This window comes from Helianthus annuus, chromosome 11 (genome assembly GCF_002127325.2).
Source record: "Helianthus annuus cultivar XRQ/B chromosome 11, HanXRQr2.0-SUNRISE, whole genome shotgun sequence".
In the NCBI taxonomy this organism is placed as follows: domain Eukaryota; kingdom Viridiplantae; phylum Streptophyta; class Magnoliopsida; order Asterales; family Asteraceae; genus Helianthus; species Helianthus annuus.
Genome location: NC_035443.2, coordinates 108,429,105 through 108,449,029, shown reverse-complemented (window position 1 = coordinate 108,449,029; position 19,925 = coordinate 108,429,105). Strand labels below are relative to the sequence as shown.

At 36.1% G+C, this 19,925-nt stretch overlaps 2 long non-coding RNA genes across 2 annotated transcripts in view; one reads left to right on the top strand and one right to left on the bottom strand.

Moving 5' to 3' along the window:
* Nucleotides 1–13,134: 13,134 nt before the first annotated feature.
* LOC118483826 overlaps nucleotides 13,135–19,925 on the top strand; it is a 36,112-nt gene continuing 29,321 nt past the window's right edge. Inside the window, exon 1 of the long non-coding RNA XR_004871781.1 lies at nucleotides 13,135–13,308. This is a non-coding gene — a long non-coding RNA (uncharacterized LOC118483826). The remainder of the gene's footprint in view (nucleotides 13,309–19,925) is intronic.
* Nucleotides 15,660–17,473, bottom strand: LOC110865412. Its single transcript, XR_002550647.2, has 2 exons — nucleotides 17,152–17,473; nucleotides 15,660–16,015 (listed from the first exon to the last, which is right to left on the bottom strand). It is a non-coding gene; the product is annotated as an uncharacterized LOC110865412 (long non-coding RNA).

The window sequence follows — 19,925 nt, the reverse complement described above, 5'->3', positions numbered from 1 at the left end:
TATCATTCGACAACAGCGGAAGACATCGAACAGAAAGCATTATTTTTATATTGGACGGCTGCCATATTTTGAGGAGATATACGAAGACAGTTGGGGACGCACGATCAGACGAGAAGCCATCTGGGACGAATTGTGAAACATTAGGTTCAAGGCTACGGAATCATCGGGATCGAGCAGGAAGCTTGAAGAACAAGGAACTACTGGGTTTTACTATTCGGTTTCTCTTATTTTCTAGTCTTCTTGTTTTATTCTAATGAATTCTCGTTCTAAACCTTGTTTATTTATTTTTAAGATTATGATGTTTGGCTAAACTTTTAAGCCACCTAGACTTAGCTGAATGGATTGATATAGAGTTTTTATCTTTTTCATTAATTGCATGAATATTATGGATTGATTGTGTTTAGTAAAGAGTTTGTTTTATTGATTTAATGCACATGCATACTTTAACTTGGTTTATTATTGTCATTTGCTTCGTATGATTCTTAGTGACGGTCTTTATCACAACATAGAGTCATACTAGGGTTTAGGATTTTGGTGAGTGTCTATATCACATAAGAAATCTTAGCTCTTTAGGGAGAATCGGCTGATAACCTCAAGAAGTAATTGTTAGTGTTTTGCTAGGTTTTAGTGTTCTGCTAGTCCTAATACCTGGAAAGTGAGGGGCTATTGATAGGTCTTACCCAACGAATTGCTTTAGACAGTCTTTGGAAAAGGTTGTGAATTGGTCTATCGAGTCAAGTTTAATAATTCAAACTACCCTAGATCTATAATTGGAAAAGAGTAGGTCAATATTAGGGTACTTACACAATAATTAGATAACTGGAAAGAAGTCTAATAACCGGTAGGATTAACGGCCTAGGTAGTGCCATAAGTTTCACCTCGAGAAGGGTTGAGGGGCTTAGTTGGTGTCTTAATAGGTTTAGTATCACAAGATCCCGGTTCCATAAATCATGGGGTTAACTTAATTGGTAAATTCTTAAAATCAATCCAGGATTCTAGTCTAGGTGGTCTTCATCATCATATAAGAAAAAGTCTTCACATTAATTCGTATTAGCTTAGTTCTAGTTTAATTAGTTTATTAGATTTCCTTGAATTTTCAGTAACCCCCCCCCCCAACCAATTAAACAGTTAGAGTCTGTGTCTGTCTAGGTCTAGATAGAGTCTAATTAGCGTAATTAGAGAGTCTCGTGGGTTCGATACTCGGACTTACTGTAGCTAAATTGCATTGATCGGTACACTTGCCGGTTGCGTGGTTTAGTTTTAGATTGAGTCTAAGTGATGTGTTTAGAATTATACAGATTTTACGTATTAAATTCCCTATACTTTGAGTGGTTTGTTTATGGTTTTCCCGGGTTTTCGATACTGATTTCATTAAATTATGAATTGGCAGGAATTGGTGAAAAACCTGTTGATTATGCGGTAAAAACGAAGGAAACGGACGAAACAGAGAGAACACGGAAAAGCGTGTCAGAAAGTGGTGATTAATAAATGAAATCTGTTGCAGAGGAGTTCTTACGGATCGAGCGGAAATCGAGTCAAATGGCACGAAAAAACGAGCACACGAGTAAAAGTTGAGTGAAACAGTGCGGTATAAAAGAATCTGAACTTAAAACGGCCATATCTTGACTTAGAAAATGAGTTACGGGATGTGTAATATATGAATTTGGGGTAGCTCGACGAGGAGAAGCCAAAAATCGGGTTTGTTTTCTTTGTTCCTTTACGGACCGTAAGTGTTATGCCTTACGGTCCGTAAGGCTTGCGAATTACGGAGAAAATTATAAAAACGCCATTCAGCTCTAGGGTTTAGGAGGATTCGGCAACCATACGGCATTGGAGCATATTGGGGCAATTTTGGAGCATCTTGAAGCTGTGCAAAGGTCTTGGAAGCTTTCGGTTCGAGTTTGGAGCGTATCGGGTTCGTTAAACATTGGTTTTTCGGTTTCTTTTCGCTTTGAACTATGATTTCAGTTTGTTTCAGACTTTGTATTGTTGAATTCTTGAATATTATGAGTAGCTAAACTTCACAACTACCTAGGTTTTGATGAACTAGTTGATTGTAATGCGTTTATGACTTGATTTCGGTTATTTGATGTGATTTACATAACTTGTCTTTGATATTGATCTTGATATTGCATGTTGGTGTGTTTTGATTGATTTTTGGTTGATGAATTCAGCGGTTTAGGCACGAAGAAATTCCCCCTAGACTTAGAGTTTAATCTGAATCGTTGATCTTAGGGTTTTCGGTTTGAGTATTGTGTTGAGAAATTAACCAATTCAACTAATAATTAAAATTGATTTACTAAAACGTGCATCCTCATCTTGTGACTCGAAAGACGATTAGGGTGAGCTAGGTTATTAGCTAATTATTGGTGTGTAGATTGGGTGACCGATAGCTCGGGCTCGTTTATTGCATCGTAATTAGGGTTTCCTAGGATTTCGATTATCTAAGTTAGGTTTGCTTTGCGATTTTGGGATCCTCTCTCAACATCACTGTTTCTGAGGTCAAAAGGGTTCTATTTTCGTAGGATTTGGTATCGATAGCTCGAGCCGGTCCGTTCTAGCACTTCACATTTAGTCTTGCTTTCTCACTTGGGACATCTCTAGCGGGGGGTCAATTGAGGGAAATAGATATTTAACCGTTATCACTGTCACATTAGCATTGCATGATTCTAGGGATTCGAAGCCTGGGTAGTTCTTTCTCATCATTGTCTCCTTCCTGTCACTTCTTGCTTGCTTGCCCTGTTATCTTGTTTTCTTGCTTTATTAGTTTATTAAAAAATCCTAAAAACACAAAATTAAAAACCAATTAAGTATTTAGTTTAGTCAGAGTCTAGTTTAGCGTCGCTAGTGTCTCGTGGGTTCGATACTCGGACTTCATTAGGCTTTACTACGTACGATAGGTACACTTGCCTGTCAGTGGTCTAGCATTTAGAGAGTCTTAGTTTATAAATTTAAAACTAGGGTGTCTAGGTTAGGTTTAGTTTTTATAGACCACATTCTACACATCAAGTTTTTGGCGCCGCTGCCGGGGACACTTAGGCGATTGCGTTATTAGCTTTGACTGATCTTATTTGTTTAATTGGTCTTATTTGTAGTTTGAGTCGTAGGGGTTGTGTCTAGTAGTAGTGTGTCTAGTCGTATTTGTAAATATATTTTTATTAGTTAATTTTTTTACCTATTTTTTTTATCATGTGTTTTATCTGTGGAGGACCCCATTACACCAAATATTGTCCAAATGATTCGGGGTGTTCCATAGATTTTGATGTTAACCCTCTTGTGCAGCCACAGTTATATCAGTCTTTGAATGGGCAACCTGAACGAACACCAGAGGGCTTCCGTGACTGGGTTAAGGTTGCTAAGGAAGAAAGAGAAAGGGGAATTCGAGCCGCACTTGATAGGTTAAATTCACAGAGCTTGAAGAGCCAAGGCCGTTACACGTATGATATAAATGGAAATTATCTAGGATATCAAACGGCTGATGGTGAGATGGATTACACAATCCTAGATCCGGGGGGAGAAATGTGCATTGAGATCTCACAGTCAGGTAAATATTACGATTCTAGTTTTAATTATGATAATTCTCATGAATCAGATTTACCCTTGTCTTGTGAGAATGATGTCGTGCAGGTTTCACATTTTGAGCCCTTGAATGAAGAAGATGAGGATCGCACTCATGAAACGGAGACGATAATGGACATTGAAGTCCCACCTCCGGTTCAGCAAGTCATTAATTCTAGCCACTGGTATCCCACGCCATGGAATATCGATGACGGCTTTTGGAGTGATGATGAGGGGGTAGTAGAAGTGGCAGAGTTAGAGGTGTCCGACTACACCGCAGTTGAAGAAGTTGAAAAGGAGCTACTTCACAAGATGGAAGATGAGAAAGGTGAGCATATACCATCTTGGGAGGAAGAGTTTGGTGATGAGTTGGTAGGTTTGCCAACTCTTGAAGATGAAGAATTTGACCCGGTTGGTGATCTCGCCTATCTAGAGACGTTACTTGTAGAGACGTCAACCATGGAGATCAAATATACACCAAACGTAGAAGAAATAGTGGCTGAGGAGTTTGATAGCCGACCCGTGGAGAAGTTAGAAGATGGACTGCCACCACGATCAAGAACACGGGAGAGGGCGAGAAAGTGCTTGGATCAACACCTGCCGAAGATTCAAGGATGGTACCGAAGGAAGAAGAAGGAGAAACCATTGAAGTTTGCACAACACCATCCTTCTCATTACATGCCACGAATCAGGTTTGGTCCAGGTAAGTTTAAGTATTGGTGGCCTGACCCGTTTAGAAATGTTAAAAGGTTTATAAATTCCACCCTTAAAATTTTAATTAATAATAAGGAACGGGTGGAATTAAACGGGTTGGATAGAGGTTGGATAAAGGAGAAACCTCCTGATTAAATTCAAGTGTGGGGAGGTTTTGTAGAGTTTTGTAATTTTATATATTCGGTAGTTTGTAGAGTTTGTATATTTAGTCGTTTATTTTTTACCATGGGTCTAACTTAGTAGTTTTGAGTCGTTTTTTTTAGAGTCGGTACTGCTTTGGTGTTGCTTGTTTTTGTTTATGCAGGTTTGAATATGTACCACCCGTACTCAATCTCCATTCGGGTGATTTCGGAGATGTTAAGCAGATATCAAGCATTTTCCAAGTGTACCAGTCAGAGTCAAAGCCGATCGCGAATGGAATGCTATACGATCGAGCTGGATCGTGTACGAGTTCGGATTGAAGACGCACGCAGCTGGCACTGATTTTTATCCTAACCAGCTAAGTCCTTTCCAATTCGTTATCTTTTGTATATTATTTTAGGTTTTATTTCTTATTTATTTTTAGTTGTCTTTCATCCTACATTGGGGACAATGTAAATTTTAAGTGTGGGGATGGGAGACTACGTCTTTTTAGGTAGAATTGAGTCAAAAAAAAAAGAAAAAAGAAAAAAAAAATTTAAAAATTTGAAAAAAAGGTTGGTTTTGCGAGTCCCGGTCCTTTAGCGCGTAGAAAACAAAAACCTTTTCAACACGTCGGTCAAAAACGGTTTAATTGTCGAATTTACGAATTGGAGAGCACATGTTTCTTTAAGTTGCGGGATAGTAGGTTGATTGATTCGGTTTTTGGGAAGTAAAAGGTTTTGGGATGCCTAGGATAGTGGATTGAGCCGGAGAGTTGATTGATTGTGCATTGTCGATATCGGTAGCCCTATTTACCACATGATAGTGAGATTTGAGCCTTTACATGTGTCATATTTAATTGTTCACTACTTTCGTTTCATGTGTGTTTACCGACTTGTTGCATTACTTTAGAACTTGTGCGTTTTGATACATTTTGAGACCTTCGGTTAGGATTTGGCATGGATATGATAGAGGCATTAGGATCACCTTTTGTTTAGCCTTGTGTTTTGACCCGTTTCACCATTACCCTTAGTTACACCACTTTGAGCCTAGCCATTCGTTTGTTACCCATTTGTGATTTGATAGCCGGATCGTATTGTGTTATTGTTATCTTTATCTTGAAAATGAAAAAAAAAGAGAAAAAAAAAGAGAAAAAGAAAAAGAAAAGAAAAAGATGAGAAAAAAAAAGCAAAAAAAAAATAATAATAAAAACAGAATAAAGTTGTGGGTCAAAATGACCAATATGCTAGTGTTTTGTTTCGTGCTTATCCGGTTTATTGTGTGATTACTTGTTTAGCCATATATCCCTAAAAAAAAACCTACCTTTAGTCCTTTTGATCCATGTCGAGTTTTAACAAATAGGTGGAATTCTGATTGACGTACAAGCTTATGACAGTGTTGCTTCAAAGTTTGGTTTTGAGAATTCACTCAAAATTACATATTTATCAGCCGAGAGATGAGTGATATTGTGAGGGGTATTGACAGTGCATGATTGGTTGCTTGAAGGTAAGAAAAGCTTGATTAGGTAGGCTCGTTTTCAGTTAAATGTTATGATTCGTCAACCTTTTGAACGTTGTAAGTCTTGCGAAACCGTTGTGCTTGATGATTTCATAGTTCGCGTTATAATTTGTTTAAGACTTGCGTTTTTGTAAAGTTTTTAAGTTGGACATGTTGCTTGGGATTTTGCTTAGGGACAAGCAAAAGGTAAAGTGTGGGGATGTTTGATGTGTTTAGAATTATACAGATTTTACGTATTAAATTCCCTATACTTTGAGTGGTTTGTTTATGGTTTTCCCGGGTTTTCGATACTGATTTCATTAAATTATGAATTGGCAGGAATTGGTGAAAAACCTGTTGATTATGCGGTAAAAACGAAGGAAACGGACGAAACAGAGAGAACACGGAAAAGCGTGTCAGAAAGTGGTGATTAACAAATGAAATCTGTTGCAGAGGAGTTCTTACGGATCGAGCGGAAATCGAGTCAAATGGCACGAAAAAACGAGCACACGAGTAAAAGTTGAGTGAAACAGTGCGGTATAAAAGAATCTGAACTTAAAACGGCCATATCTTGAGTTAGAAAATGAGTTACGGGATGTGTAATATATGAATTTGGGGTAGCTCGACGAGGAGAAGCCAAAAATCGGGTTTGTTTTCTTTGTTCCTTTACGGACCGTAAGTGTCATGCCTTACGGTCCGTAAGGCTTGCGAATTACGGAGAAAATTATAAAAACGCCATTCAGCTCTAGGGTTTAGGAGGATTCGGCAACCAGACGGCATTGGAGCATATTGGGGCAATTTTGGAGCATCTTGAAGCTGTGCAAAGGTCTTGGAAGCTTTCGGTTCGAGTTTGGAGCGTATCGGGTTCGTTAAACATTGGTTTTTCGGTTTCTTTTCGCTTTGAACTATGATTTCAGTTTGTTTCAGACTTTGTATTGTTGAATTATTGAATATTCTGAGTAGCTAAACTTCACAACTACCTAGGTTTTGATGAACTAGTTGATTGTAATGCGTTTATGACTTGATTTCGGTTATTTGATGTGATTTACATAACTTGTCTTTGATATTGATCTTGATATTGCATGTTGGTGTGTTTTGATTGATTTTTAGTTGATGAATTCAGCGGTTTAGGCACGAAGAAATTCCCCCTAGACTTAGAGTTTAATTTGAATCGTTGATCTTAGGGTTTTCGGTTTGAGTATTGTGTTGAGAAATTAACCAATTCAACTAATAATTAAAATTGATTTACTAAAACGTGCATCCTCATCTTGTGACTCGAAAGACGATTAGGGTGAGCTAGGTTATTAGCTAATTATTGGTGTGTAGATTGGGTGACCGATAGCTCGGGCTCGTTTATTGCATCGTAATTAGGGTTTCCTAGGATTTCGATTATCTAAGTTAGGTTTGCTTTGCGATTTTGGGATCCTCTCTCAACATCACTGTTTCTGAGGTCAAAAGGGTTCTATTTTCGTAGGATTTGGTATCGATAGCTCGAGCCGGTCCGTTCTAGCACTTCACATTTAGTCTTGCTTTCTCACTTGGGACATCTCTAGCGGGGGGTCAATTGAGGGAAATAGATATTTAACCGTTATCACTGTCACATTAGCATTGCATGATTCTAGGGATTCGAAGCCTGGGTAGTTCTTTCTCATCATTGTCTCCTTCCTGTCACTTCTTGCTTGCTTGCCCTGTTATCTTGTTTTCTTGCTTTATTAGTTTATTAAAAAATCCTAAAAACACAAAATTAAAAACCAATTAAGTATTTAGTTTAGTCAGAGTCTAGTTTAGCGTCGCTAGTGTCTCGTGGGTTCGATACTCGGACTTCATTAGGCGCTTTACTACGTACGATAGGTACACTTGCCTGTCAGTGGTCTAGCATTTAGAGAGTCTTAGTTTATAAATTTAAAACTAGGGTGTCTAGGTTAGGTTTAGTTTTTATAGACCACATTCTGCACATCACTAAGTTTATAAATTTAAAGCTTAGAGTGTCTATATTAGGTTAATTTTTGTTGTTTTTATTAAACTACTTTTAGCACATCAAGTTTTTGGCGCCGTTGCCGGGGACTCTTAGAAATTGCGTTGATTACTTTGTTTGGACTTAATTGACATCATACGTGCTACTTGCTTTTGTATATTGAGTCGTAGGAGTCTTATTGTCCGTGTCTTTTAGTTATGTTTTATTTTTATTTTATTTTATTTATATTGAGTCTAGAACATATGTGTGAAATTTGTGGAGGACCCTATTTTACAGTTAAATGCCCACAATATGAGGGGTCCTCTGCACATTATTATGCTAACCCCTATGTGCAGCCGCAGTCATATTTTTCACAGGGGTATTCCTCGTACCAGTATGAGGAACCGTATCACCATCCCCAACAGCAAAATTCTGAAATCTATGAGCAGGACCAGCTGGATAGGATAATGAAGTTGTTAGTTCAACTGGTAGCTACGAATGAGACTACTCATAAAATGATTCAAGAACATGAAGTCCTGTATCAAAATCACCAGTCTATACTCTCAGACATTCGATGTTCAATAGAAGAAATGTCTAGGAGATTAGAAGAAGTAGAAGAAACAGAGAAGAAGGGCATCATTGATTTTGGCTGTGAAGAAGAGGAGATTACGATGCAGGTGGCTAATTGCGGGATAGTGAGAGAGAGTGATTCAGATGACGAGGAAGAACAAGAAGAGTGGTGAATCTACCAAGAATCATTAGTTAAGGAAGTAGATGTTGAAGAGGAATTAGATTTAGGAGATTCATTAGAGAGTATGTTTGATGATGAGATAAAAGTTGAACTAGAAAAAAAAGTGTTAAGTTAAGAAGATGAGTTTTTAGGAGAGTTAGAAGGTTTATCAGAATCTGAACAAGTAGGGGAATTTGATCCATTAGGTGATTTAGCAAATTTAGAAGCCTTACTAGAAGGTAAACCTGAGAAAATAAGTGAACCCAAACTGCACGTAGAAATTAAGTGTGGGGATCTTCCCGAGGAAGTAGAGGAAATGGTGGAAGATGAAGAACATCATACCTGGCCCGTGGTAGGGGTAACTGAAGATTCAAGGCCATGGGAGAGGGCAAGAAAAAAAAGAACCTGGAAACCGGAGATGGTTCCGGGTCCGAAGATGGGCGAAACAGAAGATGGAGCAATTAAAGTGCAACCACGACCGCTCTTATCGTTACATGCCACACATCCGGTCCATTCCAGGTAAGTTTAAATATTGTGGTCTGACCTGTTTGAATGTGTCACACCCTGGCTTTGCGGAAGCATGGGTTTATTTAGTGTGACTTCTTAATACCATAGCCTAATCACAACAAAGCTATATGAAAGTAAAACCATGATGATCATCCATTAATTTAAGTTTTAAAAATAAAATATGACAACATTATTTTCAAAAGTCGACACACGCAACGAAAATACAACACAACAAAATAAAATCTTGTTCTTACGACACAACCATAAAACATGAAATAAACACAGTTTAAGACTTGTGACTCGTCCAGGCAAAAGTCACAATCCCTAAACTCGGATGACATCATTCTCCTACGCAACTTGACGACATAGCATACCTTGCCAGATCCCTAATTTCCTGAAATACATGTAATTTGAAAAATCAACAAAAGTTGAGCGAGTTCATGTAAAAGTGAGTATGTTTATAAATCGTTAAAGTACGTCCCAATGTTAAAATGTTCCTGGTATGTAGCAATTAAGGAAAAAGAGATCACCACTAGGTTGCAAAGCCACTGGTATGTGTGAAGTGATGCAGGAAAACTCAAACCTAGCAAATTTGTACCGGGCCTCGGCTGTAAGACACAGTCACCTCTATGGGCCTCCCCGGCCTCACGGGTGTGGGCTCGCTACACCCAAATAGATCTATCACTCTTGTGTCCCTCGGTCCTAACTACGAGGATTAATGGCTTTAAGTGTTGTACCCACCACTCACATGATCTGTACGTCCTAACCCTCCTTAAGCTAACCATACCATGTATAAAAATGTTCTAAATAATTGTAACATGTATTTCACCCCCGAAGTTTATAGAACTGAAAACAGTTAAGAGAAAAGGGGGACATTAACTCACAGAAGTGCGTCTCGAAATAGTCGGTCCCAAATCAACCTGCTGCGTGATGACCTACACGTACTAACTTCTATTAGACGGACGACCGTGCTTTGGCTTAAGGTTTAATGTTTTTGGGAAATAGTTAGACAACTATTTTGTATTTACACTTCTTAATTATTTTAATAAGTATATTCCTTCCCAAGGATGGGGGTATCAATACATGTGTGTTTTATAATTCCGAAAATATATTTTTAAGTCTCACTTGAAAAATATAGTTTAATTACTTTGTCTAAAATGTTTTAGTTCCCAAAATATATATTTTTCCCAAAAATATTATATTTTATTTCATAAGTTTTCCAAAATAACATTTCACCAAAAATATTCTAATAAGAGTATTTTTCTGAAAAAATACATAAGTTATATTTTTAAAGTCCGCGTTGTATTACGATACTTATATAACTTAAATACTTATTTTTGTGAGAGCGGTGATATTATTTTGGAAGTCAAATTTTCATGATATTTCAAGTAATATTATTTTAACCCTAAAAAAATATATATCTAGTTCACAAAATAATCACATAGTCACACAAGCGTCTTATTATAAAATATATATTCTAAATATATATTTAACAAGTTTTATTTACGAAAATCCACCTCCGATACTTGGTTATTTTTGTAATAAAAATCATGGCGAAGTTTATATTTGAAAAACAAGTTAAAAATATATTTGTAATCCCTTTGTTATAAAAATATTTCTAAGTGTTATATTTTTAGAAAAATTTCGTCAGAGTTTCCTCTGTAAATGGAGGTGTCCATGCTTTTAGCATATCATTTTCTTTTCGTAAAATCAATCAACCAATTTACAAATCAACAACATTCAATATTTATTCATCAAACTAGACAAAATATGAATAAATCATAAACTCATGAACTTGAAGGTTTTGTAAAAATTTGTAGTAAATCACCAACACATTTAGTAGGTTTTGTTATTTCTAAAAATAAGTTTAGTTTCTTGTAAACGTCATTTTTAAAGAATTTGAAGTTTAACAACTTCTAGTCAAGATTTACAAAAACACTTCTTTGTTAAATTTCTTGTTACACAAGTGTTCATACACTTGTTTATTTACCAAGTTTGCTTCTAGTTCATAAAATATCCGGGTTTTAACAAAACTAGTATTTTCCGCTTGGTTCTTCCGAAAAACCACTTGTAGATCTTTAGATCCACAAGTTTACAACTTCATTTTACAAGAAAAATTATGTTTATTCAAGTTTCAAGTTCATGGTGGATGGTTTCATCATCTTTTACATTTCTAACACTAACATACTACTAGTTCATGTTCTTGAACATGATCTAGTATGTCTTGATGATGATCCATCAGACTTTTAGTAACAAACAACATCAATTATTCACAACTATACAAGATCTACAAGATTTACACACATAACTTCTCTTTATCCACCTTATTCATCTTATGTTCAAGACTTTAAGTTTTGTTCTTTAGTGTTCTTAAATTTTAACCATTAAATCACCTATTAACCACCATAAACAAGATCAAGATGATGATTAGAAACACTTACTACTAGCTCAAGGCTAGGGAAGAAACAAGATGTAAATGTGGTGGATAAAAGAAATCTAGAGCGGTTCTTGAACTTTCGAAAGCACCAGGCTTGTTTGTGTAGCTCCTTGCACCTTTGAGTATGTAAGAAATGGTTGTATGGAGGTTGGATGGTGGTGAGATGGTGGGAGAGGGTGGCGGCCGTGAATGGTGGTTATGGAGGAGAGAGTTGTTTGCTTGATGAAGTGTTGAATGAGAGAGAATGATAGTCCATTAGTGTTATTTATAAACTAAACATTCCTATAATCCAACAAGTATTATGTTCACCAGATACTTAACAAGAACAATAAAATAATCAAGAAAGCACAAGGGTGTGTCCCACCCTTGTGACCGTCGCAAAGAGGGGGGGGGGTAAGGGTTGGGTGGTGTAATGACATGGTTAAGTTTAAATTGAAATCTAATGGGTTAGTAACTATGTTCATGTGTGTTTATTAATATAAAGGGTGTTAGGGTGTTCGGGGACCCTAACTAGCTCGGATAAGTAAAAACAATGTCTTCGGCAATATTTTTATGTTCCGGGTAAAGTCCGGTTGTTCGGTTGGATATTGATCCGTTAAAGTGCTAAGTAAAGCTATAAAGTGTCATTTATATTGTTTTTAGTGACACATTAAATTCCCGACACTTTGGAAAGTGTCTAGTATTATTTTACCAAGTTTTTGCACTTTACTAGTTATGTTAAAAGCTGAATTTTTGTATATAGTGCAGAATTTTGTAATTAAAGTATGTTTTAGGACTTCCGGTCACTATAACTATCACCTAGTGACGCAGTTTTATGATCCTCACCTCCCTACACTCCCTACTATTGTAGTAATCTATTCCCGGCTCATACTGGCCTCAGAGACAATGTCTGTCTAGTGCTGGCAATGTCAGCATGTTCACTGGGTTATCCGCTCACTGTGCTAACTGTGCTTTGTGCATCAAGTTTGTCACTATTGTTTTGTGTGTAATAAATGGAGTGACAGTAATAAAGTATGATGCATGAATATGTATGTATCAGAAAACAGAAAGCAGTTTAGTCATAACTGTAATCAAGCACAATAATTAAGCACCAATTAAGTATTAATTAATTTGTACGAATACCTGGATTTGTGAGGGTTGTCACATTCTCCCCCCGTTAAGAAAATTCCGTCTCGAAATTTTAAGTTCTGCTTCTGGTTGCAGGGGTCTTGGGAAATAAATGGGGTTATTTTTCTTCCATTCGATCCTCGCATTCCCAGGTGTATTCTGGACCATGTCTTGCATTCCAACGAACTTTGACGAGCTTGACACTACTCCTGCGTGTTTTGTTTATCTTCCAATCCGTAACCTCAACGGGTTCTTCGACAAAGTGGAGCGTGTCGTCAATATGAATCTCGTCTGCCAGAATGACAACCGTTTCTTGTGTTGGTGTAACGCCCCAAAAATGAAAACTCAATAAAACAAGTGAGGATAAATAACAAACTTAACATAATTAAGGATTTATGGCAAGATGGTAGTTAAATGTGGTTTAAAGATTAGATTTGTAATTAGCAACTAAGTGAAGGGGGTAAAGTGCAAAGTGATTAAACTTAAATTAGTAAAAAAAAACAAAAAAAAAACAAAAACAAATTAAACCCCAAACACAGTGAGTGTGTCTGGGGGATCGATCGAACAAGGCAGGAGGAGGGGGAAACCCTAAACTCAAGAAATCAAGCAATTGAAGCCTAAAATCATAAGAAAATCCAGTGCATGAGCCCTCTTATCGATCATCTAAGCATACCTAGTAAAGTGGTAAGTCGAATTTGTGGATTTGGTGAATTGTAGAAAAAGGGTTTCAACCCAATCATGAATTCGTGGTATGATTTGTGTTAATTAGATGTTAGGGTTACTCCCTAGAGTGGAAATCATGTTTGATTTTAGTTTAATTGGAAGAAAATTTTATAAACCTACTTGTAGTAGTAGAGATGATGATATGGATGATTATACATGTTCAATGCTTGTGTGATGTTGATACTTGATGTTGATTGTAAGAAGTAATTGTTGGATAATGGTATAAAAGTTATATAATTCTGGTTGAAATTGATAATCTATGTTATGAACTAGGAAGAGTATGCATAAAATACTTGTACTATATGCTTAAATGATGGCATGCACACCAAGTGTTTGATGAAATGCATAGGTTAGATTATTGGATGAGATTGGATGTAAACAATGAATGAATGTGTATAGGAAGTAATAATGGTGTGTTGAATAGTGAATTAACATAAGAAGTGTGCTTTAGATATGATTCATGTAGAAGATTGGATTTGCTAGTATCATGTGGTAGTAGTATGCTTTAGGAATGGTACCTTATGCTTAAATGATACAATGGACTCCATGTGTTGCCGAATTTTCTAAATATGGTTATGAATTAATTGTAAGAACGTGAATGTACAAGGAAGAAGAAATATTTGAATGATGATTTAGGTTGGTGAATCATGGATTATGATGCTACATGTAGGATTACATAAATACTAGTATGAATGGAAGTTGTTTATGTACATACGTGGAATCTAGGTGAATGTGGTTGTATGTGTCTTACTGCATGAGTGTGAAGCGTATATAGTATAATGGGTATGTTCTAACATGCCATGATTTGATGATATGTTAAATTGTATAGAATTGGAATGAAATAATTGTTAAAATAGGACTTGTGTATGTTTTAATGGACTAGTGAAAGTCAATGTGACCCATGTGTTGGAAATGGATTGTAACACCCTAGTTACTAAATTACAATTTTACATGAAAATACCACAATTAGATGTGTAGTTAAGACCACACATACTGTACAAAATGCGGATTTATTAAATCTTTTACAAATCATAAGTTATCCAACAAACGTAATTGAGTTCGTTGTTAAAATTTACAACGTGGCAATGTGCGGAAGCGTGTATCTATATCGTGTTCGGTCCTTCGTTGAGCTTGATCGTCTTCCGGCATCCAAGGTGTACCTACATTTCATAAACATGAAATGCTTTAGTCATACAAGACTTAAAACGTGTCTAAACGAGTCCGAGAAACAATTGATAACAAAAACAAAAATTTCAACCTGACCTCCACCGTAAATTACGGTGGCACCGTAATTTACGGTGGCCACTGGTTTTACATGCCCCTACCGTAAACCAGTAGGGGGCCACCGTAAGGCTTTTCATCTCCACCATAAATTACGGTGGCACCGTAATTTACGGTGGACCCTGCATCCAGTTTTCCATTTTTGCCGTAATTTGACACGAAATCTTCCGTATCTTTCAAACCGCTTGTCCGTTTGGCCTACCGTTTCTTCCTACATGTTTGTAATTCGCTTCTCCATCATTTGGAGTTAAAATCCGACATTCGGCTTAACAAAATTTAAGACTTCTAAGTCTTCGGCTTATTACCCTTTATACCAAATTTTGACCCGGTTATGCATTTTATCAAACAAACGTATTTATTTGATTCCTATATTTCATACACTTCATCAAATCATTATGATATACCATATTAGGTTCTAATCATAGGTTTGTTCACAAATTAAACCCGTTTTCACTAGTATGCTTATTTTGACCCGTTAAGGATATTTTAAGCACTTTTAAGCTCAATTTCGCTTTCATTCTAATCCAACGTTGTAACCTATAGCTCTTATCTAGTACTCTTCCATCACAACTAAATGTGTGTTGGATTTAAAGTAGATATCTATGTGTTCCGAATTTATACCTCTTGAAATATCATTTTACGGCAAAGACTCATATGGAGTCTTTTGGCCCAAGAATTACATCTTTCCCTACCCGTACTCATTCTAAACTTTTGTTTAATCATAAGACTCCTTTCCAAACAACCTCTAAGAGTTGTTTGTTCAATTTAGCCTACAAGGGTGTTTTGGTCGATTTTGGTCCTTCTTTTACAATGAAGGGCTATCACCAATTATTCGACCAAATTAGCACTTTTACATACATCATAAATAAGCGTACCTGGCTCGGATCAACAAATAGACCCGATTTTAATACCTTGCTTTATATTCGCTAATTAAGAACGATGCGAATATCCATTGGATATCTATTCCTGTAAGCATATGACTCGACAAAAGAATCATTAGTCTATATAGTCAAAAGGTGATGTCTACACTTTTTGACCCGTTTGGCCGAATTGACCGTTTATCTTTGCGAGATAATATTTATTATCATCTCATCTACATGACTCGCTCCTTTTAACACCGTATGCTCATTTTATTTATAAACCGTTTATTACCACTTTCGGCTCTTTATGTCTTACGCGGGAAAGCGTCTTTTAAAACTAACGATTATTGTCAACGTGTGACTAAATTACCATTTGTCTTATTCGTAGTCAATACGACAAAAGAACATTCTAAAATATATGACTAGTGTAAGTTATACTTACCTTGCATCCTTGCGAGCTTCATACTTGAATTCTATCCATTTGACCCGTTCATTTCCAAGCTCCTACCTAGCTTGTCAGAGTCAAACTACCATATCATATCCACAAGATGATTAGATTAGTCAACCATTAACATGACCATCACACCTTATGGATTCACACACTTATTCACCAAAGTATGCTATTTATTCAACAACTATATTATTTACTTATTTATTTTTTTGTCATAATTCTTTCCATTCACTAACCGTTTGACCCGTTAGTCAAGTTATTTATACAAACTAGTTAGTAAGTGATTTTGAACACTTTAAGCATGTCATATAAAGTGTTACTTGTTCCTAACAATAAATACTTCATGACTAAACAAGTATACGCAATCATATGTCTTTTTCTTGGTTAAAAAGAACATTACTAAAGTGCAGCGATTTTGTATTCAGCTGCTGTAATTGACCATTTTGACCCATTTAAAAGCTGAATTAGATCAACATGTTCAAAAATGGATCGTAGAACTCTGAAATAGCTTTCTAGGCATATATGGTACGTCTTCTAACGATGTTCCTATGATTTTATATGATTTTTACAAAATCAGCTCTGAAGTAAAAAAAATGCTTCCAATCAGCTTGCTGTCAAAACAGTTCAGCCGACTTCGGACACTGTTTTGACCCGTTTAACATCAGAATTTAACAAACATGTTCAAACATAAAACGTAGTATGTTTCAATAGCTTTCTGAGCATATAAGGCTCAACCTCACAGGTCGTTCCAATGATTTTATATGATTTTTTTAAAACTGCAGCCCAATAATTTTTAATCCCAATCAGTTTTGTTATATTTTCTTGTTCAAGCATTTCATCAAACACCTTGTGTGCAATCACGAAACATCAAATTTCTCCAGCCCATTTAAGTGTTCTAAACCCTTAAATTCTAGCATAAGTAACAAGTACTAACATCAAACTTCAAATCCAACTTCAGGGAGTTCTACTAACACAATTTAACCATTATGATTCTAGGGTTCATCATGTTTCTACAAAACTCATTTAGCACATAATCGGGTGATCATGAATTCACAATTATGAACATCAATTCAACAAGTACATGACTAGGGTTTACTCCTAGACATAGTTTCATCACTAATTTCACCCAAACAACAAACATGCAAGTTCAGATTCGAGCTCTCTAGGTTTGCTCAGAATTTCAACTAAAGATTTCTCAAGAAATTTACATACCTCATGACTCCTTTTTCAATGGAGATCACTAATTCATACTCGGATTTTGATTTGGACTTGATTTGCCCCTTCAATTTGATGAAATTGTGTTGATTAGGGCTTGACCCTTCTTGGTCGCCCCTGAGCTCGATCCAGAACACACACTGTGTGTGTGTGTTTGTGTTTGTTTTTATTAAATAACTTTTCTAGTTATCCCGCTTTAACCCCTCGTGTTTGGTTCGTTATTAAGTAGGCCACAACCTACTTATTACTTTTAACAATTTTCCCACTTATTAACTAGGTTAAATATTCCTAGTTAACTTAGCGGGTTCGGAAATATTTATGACTAAGTTTATTTTAGGTCCCGTTAACTCGGGCCTTCTAAGCTTTTATTTCTTAAAAGCTTTTATTCACTTTTTATTTATTATTAGGATTAATTATTTAAATCCTAATATTTACCGGGTAAATTTTTACCACTAAAAGTATTTTACCCGTCTTTACTATTAACGTGGTTTGATTACCAAAGCCGTTTTCGGGGTGTTACAAGTCTACCCCCCTTAAAGAGGTTTCGTCCTCGAAACCTTTTCTTACTTAATTTATCGAGTTCAACTCCATGTGTTTGCTCTCGATAAGTAATTTAGCATTTCTCATATCTTAACCGATTGTTAGTATTACCAGAAAAGTATGGTAATATTCTTTTGGTTATTAATCATCTGCGTATCTTGCATGACATAATGCGACTGGAAATAACGTAATCTCGTTATTTCCACTAGTTTAATTAACTTAGCGATATTCCTCGCTTTCATATATTATCGAATTCTTTATGAATCCATTACTTTGACCCGTTTAAAGGTTTCTAGTGAAATCTTTCACTTCTAGCGACAATTCCTTTTATTTTCAAATTTACTTATTCGGTTTAGTTATACCGAATTTACCGTTTACAAGCGAACCAAATTTCTTAACTTTAAATTGCTGACTTTAACCGGTTTCATTAACTAGACTTATTTGTCCAGTTCTTTTTTACCGCTTGCTTGGTTATATTGTGATTCTACTTCACATTACATTTCTTGACCGTGATTGTGTTACATCATGTTTAATTTATATCAACCTTTCATTTTTGAGAATATCACTTTTCGAATATATCATCTTGCGCCTATCAGTGTCAAGACTTGTATCTTTCATGCTTACTATTTAAATTCCTATCAGAATTTATGTTTGTAAAAACATTATTTCTTACTAAAACCGAAGTTTTAGTTTTAGGATCTTTTCTTTAACTTGTGTCAATCATCTATACTGGGATATTGACAGTCCGTAATTTAATCCTTTACAGTCTTAGTTTTTATGCGGGGATTCTTAACTGATTTCCTCGCTTTATTCCATCTAACCCGTAGGTTTTATCACTTAGCCTTATGGGCTATTTTTTATTAGACATTCACCTCTTTAAGGCGAAGTCCTTGTAACTTCTTTCTAATCATGACCCGTGGGTCGTTTTAGTCCGTATATCTCTCATTTGTTCTCATTTGTTTATAACCCTAAAGGTTATGTTGATCCCGTAGATCACTCTTTTTACTCGTGTCTTATTAAAATATATATTTGGTGTCAAAGCACTCTTTTTACGTTTGAAACTCATTTGTCTCAAGCTTACCGTTATCCGGCTTGCGCTTACTTACGCCTTCAAGCATTATACTTTATTCAACCCGTTCAATCTCAAAATAGTTGAATATAATGATCAGAATTTCTGTTTACGAAATTTTTATGGTCTTTTAGTCATAACTCATAATCCGAGTCTTTTGACTTTAAATTCATGTTCTCGTTTCTCGGTTTACGCATGTGTTTAATTCTTACCCATCAACCGGGTGTTTTACCAAAGTCGTTATTATTGCAATCCTCCCGGTATGCATTAAGACCTCGCTTCATTTTTATATTCTGACTTTGTCTTTAAGTTCGACGTTTTACAAAAATGACCCGTTAAGGGACATATTTGCATTTTCCGGGTTCGAGTGCAAGTACACTCCCTCCCATTGCTTGTCTAAATCATTTTTCATGTTTGCGTTTTCTGGGTTCGAGTGTAAGTACACTCCCTCCCAATACTTGTCTAAATCATTTTACATGCTTGTGTTTTCTGGGTTCGAGTGTAAGTACACTCCCTCCCAATACTTGTCTAAATCATTTTACATGCTTGTGTTTTATGGGTTCGAGTGTAAGTACACTCCTTCCCAATACTCGTCTAAATCATTTTACATGCTTGTGTTTTCTGGGTTCGAGTGTAAGTACACTCCTTCCCAATACTCGTCTAAATCATTTTACATGCTTGTGTTTTCTGGGTTCGAGTGTAAGTACACTCCCTCCCAATACTTGTCTAAATCATTTTACATGCTTGTTTGTCCCTTCACCCGGGCTCATTATCCTAATGTAATACGCTCCCGTCACTTGGTTGTGCATTTACATTATTATCAAATATTTTGCTTATCTGATTCATTTGGGTACTTTTTAATTAGTCCCATTCACCCTGCCCTTACTACATCGGATGTAAACGTGTCCGCCATAAGAAGTTCATGGTATCATAAGCCACTACTTACTTGGCCAGAGTAAGCGATTAACATATGACACACATGACCTTTTTATAGTTTTCACATCACGCCCTATGTAAGTAACGCCTCTATTTGTTTCTCTTGGAAACAATATCCCGAATACATTTTCTATTCGGGTTTTTCCAAGTTTTTAATCTACATATGCAACTTTCAATTTCTACTCGTTTGTTGCATATTGCTATTTGTGCGATTATATTTAAAAAC